Genomic DNA, 25,974 nt, shown 5'->3' on the forward strand with positions numbered 1-25,974 from the left:
TCCCAGTGGGCCGGATGGGGTGGGGGCCGTTTTTGTTACTGGGGGTCGATTTTGCAACTATGCTGCAAAATCGTCTTTCTGTAGCAAAAGCAGCAGCCATGTTTCTCACTAGCAGCTACCCCAGCCACCACTCGGGGCTGGTCAAACTTAATTGCTAAGGCTGGTTTCGGTTCTGAGTCCGGCCCTGGACCTATTGCATTGAAAATGTTGTTGTGCCTCCCTCCCCCTCCCACACCACCCTTGTGACAAGCCAGCTGCCACTGTTTTCCCATATTAAAATTAACACACTGGTGGCACAAGGGGCTTGTAAATAAGCCCCATCGTTTCTGAAACTGATAAAATCACCTCTGGGAAACAAATCTACTACTGTGTATAACAATTTTCTGCAGTGATAATTTTACAGCTCCATTTCTAGATTCGCACGAATGGGGAATAACATGTTGCACTTTTACCACACCTGATATTATAACATTTTCGCAATGTCGAAGCAGGTGCCTAAACTTATTTGCATCGGATGCAACATTATCAGGCCAGGGGTCTAACTGAGCATTTTAACTGAGCATGTCATAGCGCGGGGACACACTGTGTTGAGTGTAACCAGGCGCTTTAGAAATGGTTTTATTATTATTATTATTATTATTGTCAATGACACGATGATGCAAGCATTTAATACTTTGCCTGCAACAACTGACTTGAATATGGCTTTTACTTTCTAATTAGGGTGGCCTAGTGCAATTTTATGAATAGTATATTTAAAAATAATTTAACAATGGGAATGGACAATGCAAGCAGCAATCAAAGTGGTCTCCCAAACAAATATTACGTTACAAATGTATTCATGTGTAGGATTCTATATTTTTGCTAATAAAATATCCACTCATGTCTTTTATTTTATTTCCAGGTGATTTAAAACTCTTGTTTCAATCTGTCATGCAGCAGTGATGAGCTAATTTAGAACTTGCAAGAATCAAACCAAATGGAATTGTGCATATTGGGAGTCGTCAGACGGCCACATTATGCCCTCGTGCTGCATTCTATAAAACTGCAGTTTTTTAATATAAACTTAAAATTCTGTGACTTCTTGGTTGTAAACTCGCATTTCTAATGAGGTGCAAGTCTCATGAACTGTATTGTAATATGGCACTCGCAAGCTTAATCTACAGCACTGTATAGTTTAATAGAGGCTAGAATGATGAATTATTACAATGTATCTGGAAACCATACACTACAGTGAATTCAGTTTAATATTTGATATGTTGCATTGCTACAGTCATGGCACCGAAGGAATTAGCCGATTGTCCTTGAAACAAAAAGTGCTCTCTGAGCATCTGACAGGCAATTACAGCGCTGACAAACTTAGGCATGGTGAGTCTAAAATGGTGAATAGCATCACAAATCATGCTGGATAGAGGTTTCTGATAGTCTATTACTCCAGAGACATTAGGAGCAATGACAGGAAATTACATGATGAAAAAAGACCAGGCTCTACAGTGAAAATTGGCCTTTCTGTAAATGCCTGGCCCAGACTTGGGCACATAACATCTTCGTCTTTCTTTCTCATCCCAATCATTACTAATGGATTGAACTTAAACTTCCAAAACATGAACTTCCCATGCAAGCCCCATAGTCTTGGTGTGGGTATTCTCGGTGTTCCAACGTGCTCTTTCATTACCGGGCCATAATCCTCAAATGCTGAACTAGAATAAGCCCCCCAAAAAATCCTGTTAATTGCATGCCAACCCACGTCTACCGATGTTGAATACATCTTGAAATCGCTTCGAATTCACCAGAGTTAAAAAAAATCCACAGATATTGTTGATAACATTTTTTGGGCAATCAGGGCCTTACTTTCAGCCCTCATCAGGATCTCGCGTTCTAACATTACTTCTTAAATTTTCATTGAATACCAGCATTCATAGAGGCAGTATTTGGAAATCATTTGCCTTTTGTGCACTGTCATCCTCATGAAAATCTCTCCACCAGTTTCATCTTTTGATGTTTCTTGTTTGTTTTAAAAAAAATTCTTTTTATTTAGGTTGCAGACCAAACAGCGGCCAACATAGTCGCACATAAGGGTCATTAAGACGCACCAGAGACCATACATGGTTAACAGCATTACATCAGAGGCATGGCAAAGACACAATTAAAACGATCCATCGCTTATACGTCTACCTCAAGTACCGTCCGTCGAGGCTGGGGGGTTCACAAATTTTGCCTCTGTACTCATTCCATTTGTCCCATACCTCCCCCCATTTTTGGGGGCACCCCTGTGACGTATACACCGTATTCTCTTGGAGCATGCACCAGTCCATGTCTTCTTTCCATTCGGTGAGTCAAGGAGGAGGAACTGCTCCCCAATGTCTTGCAATGTTGAGTTTCGCTACCATTTGACCAAGCGTTACCCAGAGCCTCCCCCTCGCAGTTAGGTCCGTCGGCTCCCAAATGTTTAGTATGCACCGTTTCGCCTCAGGGCGCAACTCTACCCCCCAAATATCCTGCATGCAGCGTATCACTTTCTTCCAGTAGTTCTGCAGTATCGGGCACTCCCATACCATGTGAAATAAGGAACCCTCCTTACCACATCCCCTCTTACAACAATCCTCCTTGCTCCTACCTATCCTCTTCAACCTGGTGCATGAAATGTACACTCTGTGTAATATTTTGAGTTGGATGAGCCGCAGTCTGGACAAGATAGCCACCTCTTTAGGGGCGGCCAGCGCACACCTCCACTCCTCCTCATCGATCTCCAAACCGTCCGCCTCCCACCTCCCCTTAAGGCCCAGGAGTAAGTCAGGGAGGTTATTAATCAGTTTTTTATAGGTGAGAGAGATTGCGTGTTCCTGCTTTTGACCTTCTAGCAGCCTGTCCTCCAGGGGGAGGCGTGTGGGGGCATTGTACCCTGTGGGATGTTTTTCTGGAGGGAGTGCCAGACCTGCAGGTATCTGAAATACTCTGTTTGTGCGAGGTCAAATGTGTCTTGCAAGGATGCGAAGGATTTAACTCCGCCAAAGACCCAGCGATCCTTTACCTGAGAAATACAGATAAAGTCCCAGTTTCAGAACCCCTTAGTGTGGCCCAGGAGGCCCAGCCGGTCGGAGGCCCAGAGTGGGGTGGCCAAAGTGAGAGTGTTAAGCCAGCCCATCTTCCGTTGGACAATGTGCCAAAGCTGCACCGAGTGTCGAGTCGGCCCTGTGAGTTCGTGTCTGGCAGGTCTTGAATAAAGTGTCGCTTCAAAGTTCCCACCTGGGAGGAGTCACCTATCCATTCCATACCCAGGATCATTGCCGTCACAGTATGTGCCTTGATTGATAGCCGAGAGATGTGGGGCCCAGTAGTACCTACGGATGTCAGGGCGAGCAATCCCCCATCATACAATCCAAGTGCTAGTTTCTGCAGGGCTATCTAGGGAGTACCGGACCACAAAAGGTTTCTCTGCGCCGCCTCAACAGCTGCAAAGTATGACGATGGTACAAGATCGGGGTAGTTCTGTAGGGCATAGAGAAATCTGGGCAGCGCCATCATTTTAAAAAAGGACAGGGACACTGGGAGCCTTTGCCAAGTAGTGGAGTCGCGTTTGAGCCTTTGAAGGGGCGGGAGGAGGTTCCTGTCGTACATGGCTGCCTTGTCCTTGGAGATAAAAACTCCCAGGTATGTGATGCCCTCAGTGACCACCCTAATGGGGCAACCGTGAGGAGGCACTGGGGAACTACCATGGAGGACGTAAAGGAGTGATTTACTCCAATTGATGCTGTACCTGGAGTTCTTACCAAAATTAGTAAAGATGTTGAGCGCTACAATGAGTGACCTCGGGGGCCGTGAGAGGTAAAAAAGGATGTCGTCGACATACAATGAGATCCTGTCCTCCCAGCTGTCCACTCACCGAAGCCCCCTCAGGCAAACATCCCTTCTAATCCAGGTGGCCAGTGGCTCCAGGGATAGGGCAAACAAAAGGGGTGAGAGCGGGCATCCCTGACGTGTCCCCCTCTTGAGGGTGAAGGCCTCTGAGACTTTGTTGTTTACGACCACCTGGGCCAGGGGCTCTGAGTAAAGGAGCCTCACCCAAGAAATAAAACTTCGGCCAAAGCCCATTTTGCGAAGGACCGCCATCATGTATGGCCATTCCAGGGTATCAAAGGCCATAGTGGCGTCAAGCGATACCACTACAGCATCTTCGCGTATCGTGGGGCATGTCCCCATCACCCCATTAAGTCGACGGAGATTTAGTGCTGTGTTCCGGCGGGGCATAAAGCCCGATTGGTCCGGATGGACCAGTGTGGTGAGGACCGGTTGGAGCCTGTTAGCCAAGACTTTTGCCAGTATCTTGGGTTCTGCATTTAATAGGGAGATAGGCCTATAGGAGGCACAAAATTCTCTGGGCTTCCCCTCTTTCGGGGTGGCTACAATTGTGGCCAGGCATTGATCGCGGGGCAGTATGCCCTTGGATTTGCTTTCGTTGAACATACGTTTAAGATAGGGGCTAACGCCGTCAGGTTTGAGCTTGTATAGCTCGATCAGAAGGCCATTGGGCCCAAGCGCCCTACCGGGGCGGAGATCTCTGATAGCCCTCTCCACCTCTGCTGTGGTGAGCGACGCCTCAAGGAGTTTGTGCTCTACGTCAGAGAGAGCTGGCATCCAAAGGTGAGCTAGTAATGCAACTGAGTCTTCCCCCGGGCAGTCAGACCCCCTGCTATACACAGTCTGGAAATGGCGAGCAAATTCAGCGACAATGTCATGAGGTTCAGTGACCATAGCCCCCGCTGCTGTCTGGAGCTCCGCCACCACCTTGTTGGCGTGCTGCTTTTTGTCAAGCCAGGCAAGAAGCTTACCCGCTTTATCTCCCTGATCGTATATCCAGCCCTCCCTTGTGCTGGCCATCTTTTTAGCTGCCTCTGTAGCAAGGGCCTGGTACTCCGCGGTCTTGAGGAGCAGCTGATGGTGCGCTCCGGGTGTGTTGTCCCTGCGTGCCGCCTCTTCTAGCGTCCTGAGGTCGGTCTCAACCAATGCCATCTGTGCCTCCCTGTCTTTGCACCGGCCGGCAATCGCCGAGAGGGTCTCTCCTCTCAGGACCCATTTAAAGGCCTCCCATAGTGTCACAGCAAATTACACCAACCCGTCATTACTTTCGAAATAGCTGTCTATTGAGAGGGTAAGCGCCTTACGGAGATCCTCGTTCCGTAAGTACCAAGCATGGATTGGCGCCGTGCATCCCTCCCGCCTATTCCCGTTGGTGAGGTGGCCGAAAACCGGTGAGGGGTCAGAGATGCCCCTCGCTAGGTGTGTGACGTTACGTATCTCAGTGTCTCGGTGTAAGGGGATGAGGATGTAGTCAAGTCGGGAGAAAGAGTGATGCGGTCCCAAGAAGAACGTATATTGTGTGTCCGTTGGGTGTGCCAGACGCCAGACATCAGTGAGGCCAAACGACTCAAGGAAGTCACCAAGCCATCTCTGCCCCCGAGGTGTGTCCCTGGGAGGGTGCCTATCCAGAGTGCCAGAAACTACAGCGTTTAAGACACCCCCCACTTGTAGCTGCCTGTCTGGGAGGGAAAGGAGAAGTTTCCCCAGGTCAGTGTATGCCTGATGCTGGAGACCCGGCAGGATATAGGTAGAGACTAGAGTCAACCTGCGCCCACCCACCTCCCCGAGATTGTCGCAAAGCGACCCTGCGGATCCGTGTCAGTGTGATCTAAAAGGAAGGGGAAGGAACGTCAGAGCAGAATTCCCACTCCTAGGGACCCCTAGGTGAAGCCTGAGTGTACTGCCAAATAGTAACCACACCTATTTAGGGCGTGGCAAGTGTTGCCTAATAAGTGCATCTCTTGCAGAAGAACTGCATCAGGGAGGTGGCGTTTTACGAACTGCAATACCATAGTTCGTTTGAGTTTGTCCTCCAGCCCATTGACGTTCCAGCTCAGTAGCTTGAGTTGCTTGTCCCATTTTTTAGCCATATCCACGTTTCACTGCTGACACTGGTCCTTGAATCCCGGCGCATCCCACGACCTTCTTCGAACCACTAAAGTGCGACAAGAAAAACAGCCCCCCCTTCCAGAACTCCCTCCTTCCCCCCCTTCTCCCAACATAGCATGCATAGAAACAATCAACCATTCTTGGTGCATCTGATCCAAATCTCCCCCCCGACCCCAACCCTCCACCCGTCCTCCGCCCTCCAACCCCATCCCCCTCCCCCCCTCAACCCCAAGCAACCAATCCTCAACCCCCCTTCCTAGCCCAACTGGACTCATCTCCCCCTCCAACAGACCCCCCCCTCCCTGCTCTGTAGGTTTCAAACTACCCACTACCCCAATTAGCAGAGCGCCTTTCGCCCAACCCCAACCCAGGAGTGAGGAAAACCGCCACCTCCCGAAGAAACTCCTTTAGGGGAAACGTGTGCCAGCCCAAACTCCAGCCGCCGCACCGGCACTGCCCCGGCGCTTGTAAGGTCCCCGCAGCCGCGGAGCACCCACAGGACGGCACCAAAGTCGCAGAGGTACTGGGCAAATGTGTATGCCACCCCTAAACCGAAACAAAAATGTTTAACCATCACCAGTACAAAATACATTACAGTTCAGTAGAGTCTGGTCTCGTGGTCTTAGTTCTCAGCGTGCAGCTGTCAAAGAGTCTCACCGGGGGCTGGCCGATCTTGAACGCCACGAATGCTGGCTCTGCTCGTCCCCTTCCGATCTGTCCACCGCGGACCCAGGGGATGCGGCCTGATTCTCCCTCAATGAGCCATGTTCTTGATGTGCCTGTTCGGCCGCAGCTGCTGTGTCAATCCAGTTTTGGACCTCCGCTGGCGTGGTGAAGAACAGGTACTTGCCCCCCGTGATGACCTTCAGTTTGGCTGGAAAGAACATCATGTACTTTATGCCTCTTTCTCGGAGCGCCGCCTTTACTCCCAAGAAGGAGCGCCGTTCCTGCTGGACTTGCAGATTGAAGTCAGGGAAAAACCTGATTGTGGCTCCTTCATACGGTGGGTCGCCCTGTTGCCTTGCCACCTGGAGGATAGCGTTGCGGTCCCTGTAGTTCAGTATTTTGGCAATGATTGTCCTGGGTGGCGCCCCCGGCTTGGGTCTAGGGACCGGTGCGCGGTGAGCCCGCTCAATCGTGAAGATCTTGGACAACCGTTTAGGCTTCAGCTGGTTGAGGATCAAGTCCTCTAGGAACAGTTCCACGGTGTGCCCTTCCGTTCTCTCCGGTACACCTACCACTTGGATGTTACTTCTCCGGGCCCTCCCTTCCTGATCCTCGAGCTGAAGGGCCATTTGGCGGTGCTGGTGCACAAGGTCATTGATCCGACCTTCAAGCTTTTTTCCAGAGGCTTGCAAAGCTGTGATGTCCGTTGCGTTGGCTTTAGATCTCTCTGTGGTCTTACCCAGATCTGTTCGTAGTAAGTTCACTTCAATGGAGATCTTGTCCATTTTTGTCTCTAGGTTTGTGCCTAGTGTCTGGATCGCGGCCATTATGGAAGTCAGGGACGGCTCCTTCTGGCCGCCTGGTCTTCAGCCGCCACATCGGACTGTCCCTGCCCCAGCGGCAATGCATATTTGTCCAACTTGTTGGTCTGGGTGTTGGCACCTCCTTTAGGCCTCATGTTGAAAGAGTTGTCACAGCTGTGGCCTACCACCTGACTGCTAGGAGCTGAAGGTCTGTTGGACGGGCTGTGTATATCACTCGCGTGTTTGCTGCCACTCCGAAAGGCCTGGCCCCTCCCTCAGCAGGGGGGCCCTCCACGCACAGCACTCACTTGAACCTGTGGCGGTATGGACACCACCACCGGGCCCCACCTCACCAGCCGCCGCTTCTGCAGTTCCAGGCCGCCGCACCAGTTCCACCACTTACAGGGCCCAGCACAGCTGTATACATGCACAGCGGGCCCCTGCCCCAGGGAGCGTCCAGGGCACCGTGGGCCCGCGACCACACTGCAGATGCGGGACTGTTCGCGCTGCTCTCCTCCAGGGCCCCGGCTCCTCCTCCCGGGCCCTGGGTTCCTGACCCGGTACAGTCCAGCACCCCGCCGGGGCCCGCTCACCTCACGTCCTGCTGTATATGCTGGGCCCGGGGCCCGCCACTCCGGGTTCCACGATGCCGGGGCACTGTCCCCCTGGGGTACCTCTGCGGAGGCAACTCGCTATGTCCCAAAGTTGTATTCTGGCCCTCACCACCGCTATGGGTGTCCGACTGTCTTCTGTCAAAGCAGCGATCCCCACTCTCGCCCCAAGAGCACTCGCACTGACCTTTAGGCCCCACTGTGCGCGTTTTCCAGCTCCGTTCCTCTGGTCTCAGTCCCTGAGGAGTCGCGACAAAATAGAGCTGCTCCGACGCGGTGCGCACTTCTCTGGGCTCTCGATGCCCCCGAGGGAACCGGCATGCCCCCCGACTCAGCGGGACACCAGGGCCCGCCGGATGGCATTCTGGACCACAGCCTGAGCGCCAAACAGGCAACAGGCCCTCCGGCTGATAGGCCCCCTCTGGCGTGAGCTCACGGGTTAGGCCCCAAGCCGGGGCCTCAGGTCCGGAGGGCGCCCATCCTCAGGGCTCCAGGTGGTCCGTCCCCAGTTGCCATGGAGACACGAAGGGCCGCGGCTCGGCAACCATGCGGCGTCTAGCTCTGCTCCCTGCACCTGCCGAGGGCGCTCCACAGCAGGGTTCCAGGGCGCAGATGGGAAGGCGCCCTGGTCCGGATATGAGACGGATATTTGCGAGGACAGTATCGGTCCCGGCGGAGCTCGGGTCCTAGGCGGCCATCTTCGTCGGCACCTGACCACGCCCCCCCTTGATGTTTCTTGTTAATGTCCAAAAGACAGTGGCCAAAGTCAGGTTATTATTGACAGTTCTAACCATATTGTGCTACATCTAAGTTTTTCTCCATAGTGTGCCCCCTTGCCTCTTGGGTGAATGACACAATACCGTTATGTGATATTTCACTACCTGTCCAACAACAGGATACGATGACGCACAGGAGACATGGGAAGAACAATGAAAATTAACACACTATATAATAGGAATTACACAGTGTTAAAGGTAAGAGTAAGTATGGGCGAATTTTGCGAATTTGCGGTACGCGAATTTGCGCGAAAGCGTACTCGCTGTCCGCAAAATCCGCGTACTTTTGAATTTTTTTATTTTTGCGTGTTCGCTGGATTTTTTTCACCGCAGCTACCGAAGTTACCCATGCGAGCTGACAAAAACCTGAAGGGGAAGGGTCCCACACCCCGTAGCCAGCTCCCTTGCAGGCGCTTAAGGGGGGAGGCTGTAAGTCCCATGGAGATCTTCAGCGCGGTAGAGATGGCCACACTGGTCTGCTTCGTGCAGCGCCACTTCCCCAAGACCGTCGCGGCAGGCCCGGTACTGGGTACGGCCTCCGGGAGCGTCGCCAGCTATGGGGTAAGGTATGCTGGGACACGTATCTGGAGTCTGGGGTCCAGTGCACCTACAACCAGATGACGCATCGGTGGTCGGACATACTGGACCTGGAACACGACCTGCTCGACCTGCTTGGCATGAAGATCCCTGGGCTTAATGAGTACTAGTAGCTATTTAATCACTACTTTGTTGTCTTCTGCTCCGTGTTATGATATTGCAAATATTTTTTTTTTCCGAAGAGCAAGAATGCTGCTGATTACATTGCAGGTAAATTATGTTTCAAAAGCTTCTGTGATTGCAGGTGCTCGCCTGCTCACTGGCGGTGCTACTATGCTTACTTGTTTTCAATTTTGTGCTCATTTGGCCTGAGTGATTATGTATGAGTGTACTTTACAGAACTGCGTAATGCTAGACACTAGAGATTACATTTCAGGTAAATTATGTTTCAAAAGCTTCTGTGATTGCAGGTGCTCGCCTGCTCACTGGCGGTGCTACTATGCTTACTTGTTTTTAATTTTGTGCTAATTTGGCCTGAGTGATTATGTATGAGTGTACTTTACAGAACTGCGTAATGCTAGATACTAGAGACTCAAGTCCAGACCTTCCTTTGTACTCCTGCCACTAAGAAGAGAAAGTGGTGGGGGATTGATAGTTTGAGTATATTATGACTGGTTATGTAGTAGTAAACTTTCTAGTTGTCTGCAATCATGACGAACTTGGTCTGTGACTTCGCGTGCTGCGAAGTGCTGCCTGCCAGTCCTAGTAGAACCTTTTTATAGTTGGTTTAGAGAGTTACATAACTTTCCAAGTAGACGGTCCGCGAATCCAGCAATACTAATATCCTAGTAGACCACATCAGATAGGTCAATAATTTAGTGCAATTGTTGTCTATTTCCCCGAAATAATTTGTTATTGTTTTTTTGAAATGTTTGATTTGGTTGACAACAATCAACCATGTTTGTGTCTTTCTTTCATGTACAAAGAAGGGTGGAGCAACCCATGTTGCCCCAAAACCACTCGCACAGCACCATTTAGCCACTTTTGGCTTCATTTAAATGATACTGCATTTTTCATTTTTTGACCATTTATTAATCCATATTTTCTGACCATCAATGTTTATTCATGACTCAAATCCACACACGGGGTTCATTCTGCCGTTTTCCTAGGTTTCTAATGTTCAGACAGTGCCCTCCAGGCCTCAGTTCAAAACACGATATATGCAGAAGTTTGTCCACAGCAATGTTTATTAAAAAATCCAATGCATTGTGGGCACCATACTGCCCTTCGTCAGGGAACACTACAAATAAGAAAATTAATAATAATAATAATAATAAAAACATTTATAGAGCGCCTGGCTGCACAAACTGTTTGTCCCCGCGCTAACTGCTTACAAATCAAACTAGAGGAGTAGAGGCAGAAAGGAAGTGCGATCAGAGATTAGTTTGGGAACAAAAGAGTTTTAAGTTTTGCCCTGAATATCCTTTCGGAAGGTTCCATCCGCAGTTGGAGGGGAAGATCATTCCAATGTTTAGTAGCCAAGAAACGGAAGGATTTGCCTCCCATTTTAGCTCTTGTAATACGGGGTATTATGAATTGCATCATGCCTGATGATCTTAAGTCTCTGATCGGGCGGTGGATGGTCAGGAGACTTCTAAGATAGATGGGGCCTTTATTATGAGCTATCCTATGGGCATAGCAGAGGTTCTTGAATCTGATTCTCTCCTTAACAGGAAGCCAGTGCAGCTTGGCTAAGGCTGCTTTGGTGGAAGTTTTTCTCGAAAGACCTAATACCAGTCGAGCAGCCGCATTTTGTATACATTGAAGCTGGTGAAGGCCTTTCTGGTTAAGACCTATTAGGAGGGCATTTCCATAGTCCAAGTGGGGCGTTATTAGAGCATGGACTATTGTTTTTCTAGCTCCTATGGGAATGAGGTCAATGATTTTTCGAAGGATTTTGAGTATGCCGAAGCATTTTCCTGTTATTTTATTAACTTGGGTCTTACCAGAGAGGTCAGAGTCTAGCATGACCCCCAAGTTTTTTACCGTTTCTACAGGGCTGGGATGTTTTCACAGTTCACTGGGCCACCATGCATAGGACCACACAGAGGTTTCCTTCCCTACCACTAGTACCTCAGTTTTATCTCCATTAAGACGAAGACAATTATCGTCCATCCAGGTGGCTACTGCCGCCATACAGTTTGAGAAGTTGATGGCATATTCTTTGCTGTCCAGTGTGAGTTTGAACATTAATTGAGTATCATCTGCATAGCTGACAATGCCCACCCCAAAATTCTCTACAACGTGTGCCAGGGGCTCCATGTAGATGTTGAATAATGTTGGGCTCAAGCTAGAGCCCTGTGGAACCCCATGGCTGACGTTGCGAGGAGATGATCTGAAGGGTGGGCAGTGTAGCTGGAACGATCTATTGGTAAGGAAGGATTCGAGCCAGGCAAGTGCTGGGCCCTTCACTCCCATGTCCGAGAGACAAGACAGCAGCTTTGAGTGCAGCACGGTGTCATATGCTGCACTGAGGTCCAACATGACCAACGCGGCCGTCTCGCCCTCGTCCACCATCTTGCGGATGCATTCCGTAGAATACAGGACTGCTGATTCGGTGGAATATCCTGGTCTAAATCCCGATTGGGAGGGGTGGAGTAGGGTTTCTTTTTCCACAAATGCCTTAAGTTGTTTGTTTACTATTTTTTCAATGATTTTGGCACAATAAGGGAGAAGTGAGATAGGTCTTAGATTTTGGAACTGTGAAATTGGAATATTCGTTTTTTTTTTAAAGGTATCACTTGAGCTATTTTCCAGGCTTCTGGAACAATACACTCCTGAAAGGATAAAGTGATCATATAGCTAATATGATTAATAAGTGTGTTTTCCATAATATCCTTACTTTTTTCCTGTGGGCACACATCACTGGGAGATCCTGAATGTATTCCTTTGATGATATTAAGTAAATCCTTTTTGTCTGGCGTGGTGAACATGGGAAGTATAGGATTTTGTGTAGGGGGAGCTTTAATGTCTACATTATTTACTAGGCTAGAGGGTTTAGGGAAGGTAGCATGAATTTTTTTTACTTTTTCTACGAAAAAGTCTGCGATTTGTTCGCATATTTCAGTAGAATACGTATCTAGGGTATCTAGACGGGAGGAATTTGTCAGTTCTTTATAGATACAGAATAGTTCCTTAGTGGGATTGACTGCTTCCTCAATTCTATTTTTGAAAAAAATGCTTTTCTCTTCTCTAACCATTTTTTGATATTTTTTTAGCTCAGTTCTATAATTTTTCTTAAGTTCAGGCGTATAACTTTTTCTCCATTTGCGCTCTGTTGATTTGCATTGTACTTTTGCTAGATTGAGTTTCTCAGGGAACCATAGCTCTGATTTGTAACGTCTAACTGGGGGTTTGGTAGTCCAAGGGGCAATTTTATCTAATGCATTTCTTAACCATAGTTCATAGTTGTTCCATACCTCTTGTAAGGTTTGCCCTATGGCTGGAGGTTGTTCATCTAGTGAATTTTTATAAATTTCCGGGGTATAGTTCTTCCAGTTACGACGCTTGTGAGAATAGGCTTTAGTAGGTGCGTTTTTTGTAAGATTACTTGAAATTTCAAAGGTTACCATATAATGGTCAGACCAAATTAAAGGGATTGGGGGGAAGTGTCAATTCCCTCCCAATTTGCAAAAATCGGGTCTAAAAGGTGCCCTTGTTGGTGGTTGGGATTAGTGGACAGAAGTTTTAAGCCCAGTGAGTTAAGCGCAGTTTTTAATATATGTGCTTCTTTTGCGTTGGTATCTTCAAAATGAAGATTCAGGTCGCCCAAAATAATAAGGTTTTTGTGTCTTATTGCTAGCTGGGTAGAAGCTTCTATAAGTTGGCTACAAAAAGGACCCGTGGATCCAGGAGGTCGGTAAATGAGTAAACCTGTGATTGTAGTGGTTGATTCTAATTTAATAGTAAATATGCCACATTCACTGTTAATGATGGTCGAGTTAGTAAAAGTACACTCTAACTCTTTTTTACAAATGAGTGCGAGTCCACCACCTCGTTGTTTATGCCTGTCGATTCTCAGAAGACTATAGTTGTCTGGTATAGCTTCTAGAATGTCAGGGGACGAAGATTCTTCTAGCCATGTTTCGGTAAGAAACATTGCGTCGAAATCGTTGTTTTTCAATAGGTCGTGAATTTCCATTTTATGCTTTATCATAGATCTGCAATTTAACAATGTCATCTTCCGTGTTGCTATCGGGCCTGCAGTTTTATTTAGGGTAGGAAGTGACATGTTACATATATTGCAGTACCTGGGTATCAGATCAGGATCTATGGTATGGAAGCAGGGTTGAATTAGGTTCTTACCAAGTGTGAGGAGGTCCGTTTTTGAATAGTAAATCTTATGATGATCCACGTCCGGGGCTGTGTCATTTGTATGTTCTGTGGGGTCATGGAGTCCTGCCCCGCGCCCCAGTCGTTCGCGGACGGGCGCAGACGGGCAGGACTCTGGCTTGACTCCCGCGCGCGATCGGCGCACCCGCAATGCGCGTCCGCTGCGCGGAGCCATTGACGTAAGGTTTTATGCAGTCGGCCGAGCGACGTGCAGTGCGAGCCCTCACTAAGATGGCCGCTGTCCTATCTCGGTTTACTCAGTTAGTCCCCGCAGATGACGGCCCGTGATTCGGCCACACCCACAAGGGCAAAGCAAGTAGTCTGCCGCCTAACTAAGGGACTAAGGGAACGATTAAAAATCGAACAGTCACCTTTGCCTTGTCTGACGCTCAAGTTAGTAATCAGCGCGCGTTCAGATCGAGTGCCAAAGGGAGGGGCAGAGGACACACGGGGAATAAATGCAACACAATCTAAAAATAATTACAAGGTATTTTAAAATGAACCTCCCGGCTCAAGCCTCAGGAGTAAAGTGCAAGCACCATATGTACACATTTTACATTATCCGATCATAAATCTAAACCGTCATCATATTTATACGTTGAATTACCTATTCCCTCAAACAATTCTGCGGAGCCCCCAACCTGCGCAATGTAGAAAATAACCCTATAATTTTTCCAGACTTAACCTATCCCTATTACACATTATTTCCTTCTTTAATCCCCCATATGTCTCTCAATTACGGGCGTCAACTCTTGTCCTTCCATCAATGTTTATATAACGTCTTTAAACATCTCTTATCTCTCCCTCATTAGTTTCTCCTATCACATTTCACCCCATGGCCTCCCCGATTACTCCCTTCTAGTCCATGCTGTTTAAACCACAACTTTCATGCTCATGCTTGCAGGCCTCTTACATTATTCCAGCTCCTCACTCGGTTTCATCACTCAGCTTTCTTCCACATTACTTCTCCTTCCTCCGTGCTACCGTATTTCACATACCTGCTTCAAATGCTAAAATCGCCTAACTCTCATTTCCGCTCCGGTAAAAGTTTCACACCCTATTGCAACACCTTGATTTAAATCTCGTTCTTTCTAATGTCAATCACCTAATTAGTCCATTACTCCCACCCATTCCCGCCCTCAAAAACCACAGTCCACGTTATTCTACTACATTGCCGATAATCCAGTGCTCACTCGTAGTTTCCAATTGTCCGTAACATGATGACATTTTTTAAACTAGGTGTACAAATGTCATGTACATCAGCTCCTCCCAAGGGCAAGAGGACAGAGGAGGTTGCGGCACTGGCGGAGCAGGAAGGCCAGGATCGGTCCGCCAAGGGCTCCTCTGCTGGCCCCAGTACGTTTTCCTGTTCATAATAATAAATATACTTCCCTAACTTTTACAGCACCTATTTATTCCAAACGTTCATCATAATTCTATTTTTTCCTAAATCGTCTTTGATCTTCTTGTAGACTGTTTCTAAATTATTATCCTGCCTCTACTATGACTCTTTTATTAGTCTGTCTGTGTAGCTAGCTAAGCTTGCACAGTTGGCAAAAGGTGTTAAAACTAAACTCCTATTCAGCAATAGCTCTAGGCACTGAGTGCAGTTCTCTGGGTTGTCCATAATGTCTATTGAAGTCTTCTTAATGTTTATGCTTTGATAATTATTATTATTTTTTTTTATTTATTCCGGCGTTTTCACCCTTTTTTAACATAGCGATACCCACGTCTGTGTGCCCCGCGTCACCTTTAACATACTTTGTTTAGAGTTTTTGGGTTTAATTCCATTAGTGTGTCTCTTTAACGTAGAATGCATATGACCGAGGAAGCATTGAAACACAGTATTGATTTATTTTATTTTTCCATATTGTATATATTTTCCTTAGGTTGCATTACAATAGCAGGACCTGCTGGCCTTCCTACTTATTGACCTCCAGGAATAAGGTTGTTATTCACATTTATTTTCACTGTGTAGTACTGAGCACTTAGGTCCTGAAGAATTGCCATGTCGGCAAGAAACATGTTGACCTGACCAGAGGGTTGTAGATGTTCTGCTGTGAACTTTCCCAGCACATATCTCCCTTCCCACCTATTTTAACCAAGGGAGTCAGCCACTCTAATAAAGTTCCCTGTGGACTGACCCACCTGTCTTATTCACCACGACTTCACGACTACTCTTTGGATACGAAGATGTCCATAAATCTTTTAAGGGACATAAAGGAAGTGCATGCATGAAGTTGTTTGCTAAATGGATGGTTAGGTTACTGAAAAGTAGTACTTACTACAACTTACTAACTATGAATAAACAATTTGACAGTACAGGGCTGCAGTAATTACGCAATTTCACTTGCCTATCTGCCCTCAGAGAGAATAAACACTTATTAGCACATTAAATTAGTTTTAAAAATAGCAAAGAAACTTATCAAATAGCTGTAGGGATGAATTTGAAGCAGAGAGCAAACGCACAGAGTCACACTCATAGAAGTTCACAACAATAACATTATTTAAAAGATAAGGAGAAGTGCAGAGGATACTGTGACTGTATGTTGTAGTTGTCCTTTTCAATTTGGGAAGTTGCATGCATCCAGCCATTTCTCTTATTCGCGGTACTCCTCCATTCCATCTGACGCTCCGCCGATCAATCTTGGTGACCACACTGTCCACTGCCTGCCTGGCGGATGCGGAATCACGGATTGCTATGGTAAGCCTGAGTTAATGTATTTCCCATCGCACAGGGTAAAAGCCGGCCTGTAATTGTCGAAGGAAAAACAGGAAGGGATATTAAAACACCCCGGAGGAAAAATATAAGGTACGGTGTGAAGTGCAAAAATAACACTTTAACTTTCAGAGGCGACAGTATTACATACAAGCATCATTTCTAAAGTGCGTACTCTGAGTCTCCTTTTCAAGGATAATAATTAGCACACAGCAGGCCAGGGCCACGGGGACGGTCAAGGCAGGCACCACTGAGTGAACCAAACTCCATGTAGCATACCTCTTTGACACTGACAGACAAAGCAGATCTAATTTTATACAGCAAGCCACATAGCTGCAATTTTACTTGAACTGCTGTCTGGACTCTGGCATAACAACACTACACTGGCTCGACCACTCCAAACCACAACTAGACAGACATGTAGTTCTGCTGTGGTTGTTGTTGACTTGTTTACCTGTTTGCCACTCACGAAATGGCCACAGTTCTTCCGTAAACTAACAATGATGATCCATCCATCCCAGTGAGTGACTGTAAAGATATTATGGAACTTTGATCATCAAGACTAATCATCATTGTATTGGCAAACTCAATGTTGTTCATGCAGTCACAGTCTACACACAGTGAGTCCAAGGAAATTTTCCATAGTAAAAAATGCAACGTATTGGCCCCTGCAGTAGAAGTACAATTTGTATTAAACAAGGTAAAAACAGAGTAGACTTGAGTTACATTTAGTGTGTAAAAGATTAAATAAAAACAGAACACATAGGATTCATTTCATGCACAACAAACAAACAGCAATTGCTTTCATCAGAGCCAGACAGCCAGTGTTGTCCACTCTGCATGTATCATCATTCATTACCTGTTCCACTTTTTGTCAGCATCATATTCTTAAGTGAAGGGCCACAGGGCAGCCTCTCGTGTCAATTTCAGAAGTAACAGTCAGCATAGCGACAGTTACTTGATTCTGCGTAATCCGGCCACCTGCTCTGAGGGAAACAAATGAATAGGGGGAGTCTGGAGGAGGAGGATAGAGGAGCATGACTGAGGTGTGAACTTGTGAACTTCAGGAATGCAGAGAGTGTCACCTCAAATATGGAAATGAGACGAAAACAGTGCTGCTTGTTCCCATTACTGCAATTCCGGTCCGTGTTTTTGAAGTTGTCCGGCGGTTAACGGAGTGGCGTGAGAGAGGAGAGGCGGTGAGGGGGTGGCTGCGGCTGCGGAAACAGCGGCTTGCAGTAACCTACAGTAACCCCTTACCCCCAAACCCCGTTGCCTCGTACTTGTGGTCCTGTGGCCCCCGTGGCTCCGCGGCTGAGACAGGCCGTCTCGGTCGGTCTGTTCCTCCGCTCTGCCCCTCTGGTTTGTGGCCGGCCAGCAGGGGAGTCGGAGTTGAGCAGAGCCGAGCCGAGCAGGATCACGGACCTCTCGGCCCGGCTCGGCAGTAGAGGCAGAAGAGGCGGGAGAGGCGGGAGAGGCGGGAGAGTCAAGAGCGGTGTCAGGAACTGAGTTGAGCGGTGTTACCTGGGTAAGCAGCCCCTTTGCTCCTCTGCTCCACCGCTCCTCCTCCGCTAGCCGTCCATCGCTGACAACCATTGACTCAACCATCATGGAGAGCCGGAGAGTCGTGCAGTGAAAGCAGGGTCAAAAGGCTGAAGACAGATGATGAGAGGTGCCCCTTATGTCCTCCCACCCTTAGGGTAAAGTTTGAAATTGTAAACTGGTGAGGTCGGGCGTGACTGGGGCGTCCCAAAAAAAAACAAGGACTGCGAAAGATCCACAAAAGGTGGCGAAAAGGGGGGCTGTCATCAACAGGGACCAGACCAAGGGGACGGGGGGCACATTCCCCCCCAGGATACCTTTCCGCCAACACCGCCCTGCCCTTCCTCTCATCTTGCAGGAGGGGAAACAAAAAAACTCCAGCCAGCGTCATCAGCCCCATCATACATCATATATAATCAATTAGACCAGTGTAAACTGAACAAATCGAACAATTTGATCAGCAGCTTACTGAATAACCCAGTCAAAAATCTACCACTATAAAGGGAAAAAAGTAATGATCAGCTGTCATTATTCATAACATTATAATAATCATCATTAAATTAGGAAATAAGGAGAACAAGGAGAACCAACAAATCAAACAAATCAAATAACTAAGTTACAACCAAGGAATAACCAAGGAACAAAGGAAAACTGGTGTTAAAACACATTGTATTAAAGGGACACACTCAAAGAATGAACAAGGAAAAAATTAGAAAAAAATAAGAAAAAACAAGGTAAAATCAGGAAATACATTTCACACCATCTGTTCGGGCCTCTAGAAAAACCGGATACTCAAGAATCCTCTGAGGTCTACCGGAGGGTCACCTGGAATCGGCAAAGCTCTCCAAATTATCAACACAGTGACTACCCTGTAAAAATAAACAAACATTTAATAATATCAAATTCCAACTAATAAAACTACAGTAAAAATCAAGGGCTCAAATTAATTTAACTTGACTGCCGCAATCCACCAATCCACTAATCTGGACTACCACTCAAAATATCCAATAGGTATTTCTAGGATCAATTGGGAAGCTTTGGGGCACCCGGGATGAGGTCAGGATGAACAAGGAAAACTCCATTAAATCCACCTAAAAAAGGCGCAAAGAAAATGGACCCCTGTGATCTACTGGCTGAAACCCCGGTGGCATCCTTCCCCCTCCACACATCAGTAAAACAAAGAGCAGCATCCGAGCCAGGGTCTGCACATCTGCATCCAACTGCCGAGGATCAATTATCTGGCCCCAAAGAACAACTTAAACCAACAAAAATTAAAGCCTCCCTAAGGGACTACTTTAGGACCGTAGTCCCAGCTAAAGCACGGAAGAACCCTACAAGCATTCAGGATAAACAACAGCCACTTCTCCCCGAGCTATGGCCATACCAAATCACGGTTCAGCCAACGATCCACAGTGTTGAGGGAGGGCATTTCGACCTAGGGCAATCTAACATTTTATTATCAACAACAGAATCCTTCTGCAAAAGCGGCCTAGAAGCCCTGGACCTCAGCCAACCTCAACAGGCTCCCCTCCAACCCTCAGCCCATGATTCAACTCCGCTAGAACAAGCTTCATTCAATGTATCATCGCACAGCAACTTCGATCCGCCAACTTTTCAACCATTATTAAATTTAAGCGTGCTTTCCCCATCTACACTTTACCCTTCAATCAATTCTAAATTTTATAAGCCACAAAAGAGTCCAAAAGCCTCATTATCACAGGCCGGGGCCCAACCAAAAGCATTTTTTAGTTATCCAGCTTTACGAGAAGCAGACTACTCTCTGGACAAGGAAAATCAAGGGGAATAGGCCGATCAAAAGGTCACCCGAGAAGGGTCAAACATCAACAAAATTAATAACTTTTTGGACTTATCGTTCTTCAATACCGAATTAAAAGAGCCCGAAAGGCAGGACAGTTCTCCCTCGCTAACCTTAATAATCTATGGGCCCAATTATTACAAACCTTTCAAACAACGTTAGCGGCACTAACATATCACTCAGATAAGATGGATATGCAGGTGCACCTGCTAAACACACTCGCGGTGTACACTGCTGGGATCGACCAAAAATAGGAGGCGTTCAACGATCTTATCAAAAAAGCTCAAGCCCAAACTCAACTGGCACAATCAGTGTGCTGCTACTCCCCTATAATCGATTCCCTCTCATCTTTGCCCCAATTCCTTTCAGCTGTCCTAACGGAAATAAAGAAACCCTCAGAGTCCAAGTTGCCAGTTTCCACATCTCAGGCTTCAAGCCAAGCACATGAGTCACCCTGTCCGAAAGTCCACTCCAGTCCACCTTCAACAACCACCACAGAATCAGCAGTATCTAAACTACCCACCATCGAACCATCTAGAAACCAAAATTTACATTGATTGTCGAAAAGGGAAAAGAAAAGACAACGAAAAATCCGGAAAAAGTTAAAAATTGGCACAACAAACCCAAATATAAGCAACTCTCCTAGGAGCGACACAGCACCTCCAGGAAACGTTCCACTGGCCGCATCGGCACTATTTTTTAAAGGAGATCCGACAAATCATCCATTATTATTGAACCAGCTGCCCACTCAGACAGAACCCTCAACTGGGACCACTCAGATGTCAGCGCTACCTCAAGATCTGGGAAACCTTCTTCTGCCAACCACACAAGTAAATTCTATCTCCGTACAATCATTTTCTAAGCTTCCAGGATCGAAAGCAGAGCCACATTGTCCAGCAACTATTCGCATGCCAGCCCAGGAAACTAGTTTCCCTCATCTTCCTATTGTCGAGGAGAATAACCTATGTACACAGAGCACATTTATAGAATCAGGTCGTGAGCACGATACCAACTCATCAAGCCGTTGCAAATCGGTGTCCACTAACAAAAGTCGTCTCCAACAATCCTTAAATACCAACAATAAAGAATTGCCCCTTTTATCATTCACCATACCCACATATTCAAGAAAGCATCTTGAGGAAAAACCAAAGCAAAAACAGCCAGTAATGGTCAATGAGCCCAGTGAGTCCCAAAGCAGCAACGAGAGCACCAAACTGCTGCTTATTCCAGAATTTACTTCAAGGGGCCCCAAAGACATCCTTAACCGAGGGACTATATTGAAACTCTTCAAATCCCTATCAGATCTAAATCATCTACAATCGAGAGATATAATCGCTATCAAATTTGTTCCATTCACCGGATCCAATACGGGCGAAGCTACACAAGTAACACTGGTATCACCGGCAATCCGGGATTTGGTCCTGATGAAAACCAACCAATTTAAAATCTGGGGTATAACAATAACAATACCAAGTGTCCCTCGTTACCCCTCAATATTGGAAAACAACCAGGCAGGCACTTTTAGCTCCTCCTTAACCCCATATTCAGTATTGAGGTCCGCAAGAGGCAGTTCTCCAACTGGAACCACTGACCAAGCAATTGACCAACGAAATCTTGGTGAAACAGACTGGCTATGGCTGCCGGGGATTCTATCCAGTAACAAGACCGATTGAACACCCATTTACCATAGTCTGACGATATGCTCCTGGAACATCAATGGATTTGGCCTGGAAAAACAATCTCCTGCCATTCTAAATTTTTTAAAAGAACACGACATCCTCCTTCTACAGGAGAAATGGGCAGGAGAAAGCATCCCAATAGTGGGCTATCTGGAGTTTATGACTCCTGCTACCATGCAGTCCAAGTTTGGTAGACCAAGTGGCGGTCTCTCGATCTATGTATCGACAAAATTAACCAATTGTATTGAACAGATGAAATTTGAGGAGGATTGGCTCTCAGGAATAATCTTGGGAAGTTCACCCATGGACCCCCAGCTGCTCATTCTCAATGTTTATATATCTCCCTGCACTACTAAGAAAGAATCCAAAATGGACAGCCTGATCAACTCCATCTGCGATCTAATAGGCTAGTATGGCAGTACACCAAGTATAATTTCAGGTGATTTCAACACAAATTTTTTCTGCAATCTTTCCGACGATCCAGGACCCGACCTCCCCAGAACTCCCCCACATTTTGCATCCCAGTCAATTCCTGTTGGAAATAAATCATCACCATTGGGTGAATATGTGGTAATGCAATTCCACAGCTTAGGATTTACCTTACTGAATGTGCGCTTTTCTCCTGACATCCCTCCTGCATGGACCCGGTCAGATGGTAGATCCTTTTCGTTTTTGGACTTTACCCTAGGGAGTAGAGAAATACTGCCCTGGATCAAGAACTATCAAATTGCTCCACAAGGAGAGAGCAACCATCGGGCACAAATAGTAACACTTTCCACCAGCAACCCATATCACCAAGAACTGGCCCATTCCCATTCAGGCAGCCACACAGAGCACTTAAAGCGGATAAAGTGGTCAGATTCCTCGGCCCCATCCCTGACGGCAAAAAGCAGAGCCCTATTACAAAATTCTTTAGAGCTAAATACTCACCTTGTCGTGGCTGGACCTCTCTTACAAATCTCCTTCTCAATGAACTTCCAATAAGGAGGGGCCAGAGAAACCAAATTTTTTCAATTCTACATCTCAAAAGCCACAAGGAAATTAAGAACCGAGAGGAATCGAGCACTCCGCCAATTAAGAAAGATCCCCAGCAATAAAACGTATTACAATAATTATAAGCAAGCTCAAGCTGCCTTCAGAATCGCCACACAAAAGGAGAAACTAGCGGCCTCGGATCAATTCTGGCTGAAGCTGATCCGCGAAAGTAAACATCCTAACCAGAAGCAATTCTGGTCTCTTTTAAATAGGAGTAAACAAAGCGCAAGTGGATATGGTAACGCAAATATCAGCGAAGCATTTTGGTGTAAGTTTTTATCTCTTCACTTCAGAGACACCAACACAAACAGCACTGACTCTGCCAGCCCTGTCAACCTCTTGAGATTTATTTTGGGTCGGGAGAGTTCGAGGCGAGCTTGGCCTGTAGTCATTCCATCTGAAGATTAGATACACAAGGAACCAATGAAACGGAGTGATACTTCACTAGAGCCCACGGTGTCGCCGGATGCCTTAAAAAACAAGATCTCAAGCTTCATAAGGAAAGCCAGAGCCAACGGAGCCCCCGGCCCGAACGGCCTCCCTCAAGCCATGTTTAAATCTGACATTAGCCTATGGTCAGAATACTTGACTCCTTTATTTCTCTACTGCAGTCTAAACAACACGGTCCCAGAATCCTGGCGAGGTGCAGTCATTCACCCAATCTTCAAAGGCGGGAAGAGAAATTAGCCAAAAAATTACCAAATGGTAGCGCTTCTTGATGTGGAGTCTAAGTACTTTGCTAATATTCTATTGGAGGAGCTACAGGCTTGGACCGAATCAACCGGACGCCTTCCCTTCAACCAGATGGGCTTCGTGGCTAATTCAGGTACCTCAACAACTTGTTAACGCTAACCGTCTTGATGGAAAAAGCAACCTGCCTACATATCCAGCTGCACTGCTGCTTTGTAGACTTCAAAGCAGCCTTCGACCGTGGGCCCACGGGCCTGTTATGGCAGAAACTAAAATCATGGGGCATTCCACAGCCTCTTCTTCAGGCAATAATTCAACTTCACACGGAAACGTGGATAAGAATAAAGCTAGGCGAAGGCTGCCATGTCTCCAGGAAGATCCAAACTGAAACAGGAGTCAAACAAGGGTGTGTATTGGCCCCACTTCTTTTCAACTTGTTTATATCCGACCTCTCTCCAGTTCTCGACAGTGTAAACTGCCACCCTCCCCAACTCGACGGGACACGTATCACCAACTTGCTTTACGCCAATGATCTGGTGCTTTTAAGCCACACAAACTTGGGTCTCCAGAGACTACTGGATGAATTGCTACCCTACACGACAAGAAACGATCTAGAGCTTAACTTGTCAAAAACTAAAACCATCTCTTTTGGGAAGCAAAAAAGGTCAAAAGAAAGATCAAATCTCTGTCGTTAGACGTGGCTGCTGCAAAGTTGGCAAAACAGTTACTAGGTCCCAGTTTAACACCTATGCTGAAAATAATGAAAGCCAAAGTAATCAACTCTTTGACGTATGGCCATGAGATCACCAAAGGCACAACCAGTATATTAATAAACAAGTTAATAACAAAATATTTTAAAAAGCCTTTGGATTGCCAAAATCTGCCTCGCCAGCTCAAGTGAGACTTGAATTTGGTCTCCAAGATCAGTATGGAGTGGAGGCAGGTGCATTCATTAAACGATGTCATAGACTGCGCCTTGCCCAGGAGGGTTCCTTGGAGGCCCGACTTTGTCAGGAAATAGAGCAAAAACAGACAAGCCACAAGCATCGGCAACTCCTGGGTTACAGCCTACAGTTACTAGGCACAAAAGACCTCTGGGACATTAACCCATCTCTTTCGGTGCTAAAGTCCACCATCAAAAAATCCGTTAGATTGTGGTTGTTTCACTCGGACAGGGCGATACTCTCAAAGAGGAGGCACTCCTGGGCTGTAATTGGAAATTTTAAAGTGGGTGTTCAGCCGCTCTACTTGTCAAGCACATATGCACTTTATTGGAAACGCAAGTTTCTAGCCCTGAGGATGGGAGAATGGCCCTTTCTAATGAACCTCCCGGAATGGCGGCGGGCATGTAGTAGCACGGCATGCAGATTGTGTGGCTACCATTCAGAATCTATGGAACATATTGTCTGTGCATGCCCTGCACTGCTCATAGCCAGACGGTCACTGTTGCGAGGCCAATGTATTATGTTGCGAGTTCGATCTTGCCGCCAAGCAATAATGGCCGCTCTTGACCCTGACATTACTAAGCTAAACATTTGGCTTGTGAAATTTGTCCATAAAGCGTTAAAACTCCTCGAAGCCACTCTCCAACCTAAAAGTCTCCCCAGCATAGCAGAGCGGTCGAGTTAAAGAGTTACAACATTCAAATCAGAGACTACAAGAAACTTAGATTTATGTACTGTATCAGAACATTATCAGATCTTATTGGCCCTCGAATTTTAAACTATTTCAAATTAATTGTTTTAAAGCTTTTATCACAGTCATTTTTATTAATTTTTGTCATGTCGTAAATTGTAAATGTTTTTTTTAACCAATCAATAAGAATTATTCCATTCAGTGCTGCTGATGGATTTGTTGTGATTAGAGTTTTGTTATGCTGAAAGTTGCACAACAAAGAAAGACACACAGAAATAAAAGTGAATAAGGATGAAAAAAATAAGTATTTCAAGCCTAGGTGTCAGGGAAGTAGAGCCCGTCCTCAAACTCTGTGAATTGAACCTGGAGTAGGACAGCTAACAGAGAAGAACTTCCGTCACCTAAGTCGGTGTCCTCTTCTTCCTGCGTGGATCCACGTATTTTGTAATCTGGTGGTATGAATTGCTGATTCATCTTGATCAGTGTTAACCTCTCCACATTTTTGGGCGAGAGGCGGGTCCTTTTTCAAGTTACCCTGGCACCAGCAGCACTGAAACCACGTTCAGAAGACACGCTTGCGAGTGGGCAAGGAAAATAATTTAGAGCCACCTTGGTGATCAGTGGCCATTGATGCCTTTTCCCATACCAATACACCAATGGGTTTGAATCAAAGAAGACCTTTGTTGGGTCAACCAGATAGGCCTGCACCATCCTCTCAAGGTCCTCCATGGGTGCTCCACTTTGCGTAACATCTGTAGCCTTTGCATCCACACTGAAACGAGCAAACCCATGATGAGTTATCCAATCCGCTTCCGACAATATTATGGCTGGGCCTGGTGCAGGTGATGATGATGATACGGTTGCTGCTGTCAGTAGCGGCTGTGAGGGAAAGTGACTGCCTTCGGCCATAGAAGTGGACCTTGACGCCGGATGGCCTGCTGCTTCAGTAGTACTTGTGGTGGTTCCTTCAATTTCCTGCTGCTCTTTTTCAAACCGAGTGGCTGACAGAGCTAGCCAATGTTTGTACATGGAAACATCTGCTTCATAAAAAGGAATGAATGTATTGCTGGCCAGTGCCTTTTTGTACCGTGGATCCAGAATAGTGGCAC

General features: G+C 46.7%; 1 long non-coding RNA gene across 2 annotated transcripts in view; it reads left to right on the top strand.

Moving 5' to 3' along the window:
• The window catches only part of LOC144753651 (uncharacterized), a 398,621-nt gene that overhangs the window by 330,564 nt on the left and 42,083 nt on the right, over positions 1 to 25,974 (top strand). The gene's annotated exons all lie outside the window — the stretch shown is intronic.

The sequence above is a fragment of the Lissotriton helveticus genome, chromosome 5_1 (assembly GCF_964261635.1).
Source record: "Lissotriton helveticus chromosome 5_1, aLisHel1.1, whole genome shotgun sequence".
In the NCBI taxonomy this organism is placed as follows: domain Eukaryota; kingdom Metazoa; phylum Chordata; class Amphibia; order Caudata; family Salamandridae; genus Lissotriton; species Lissotriton helveticus.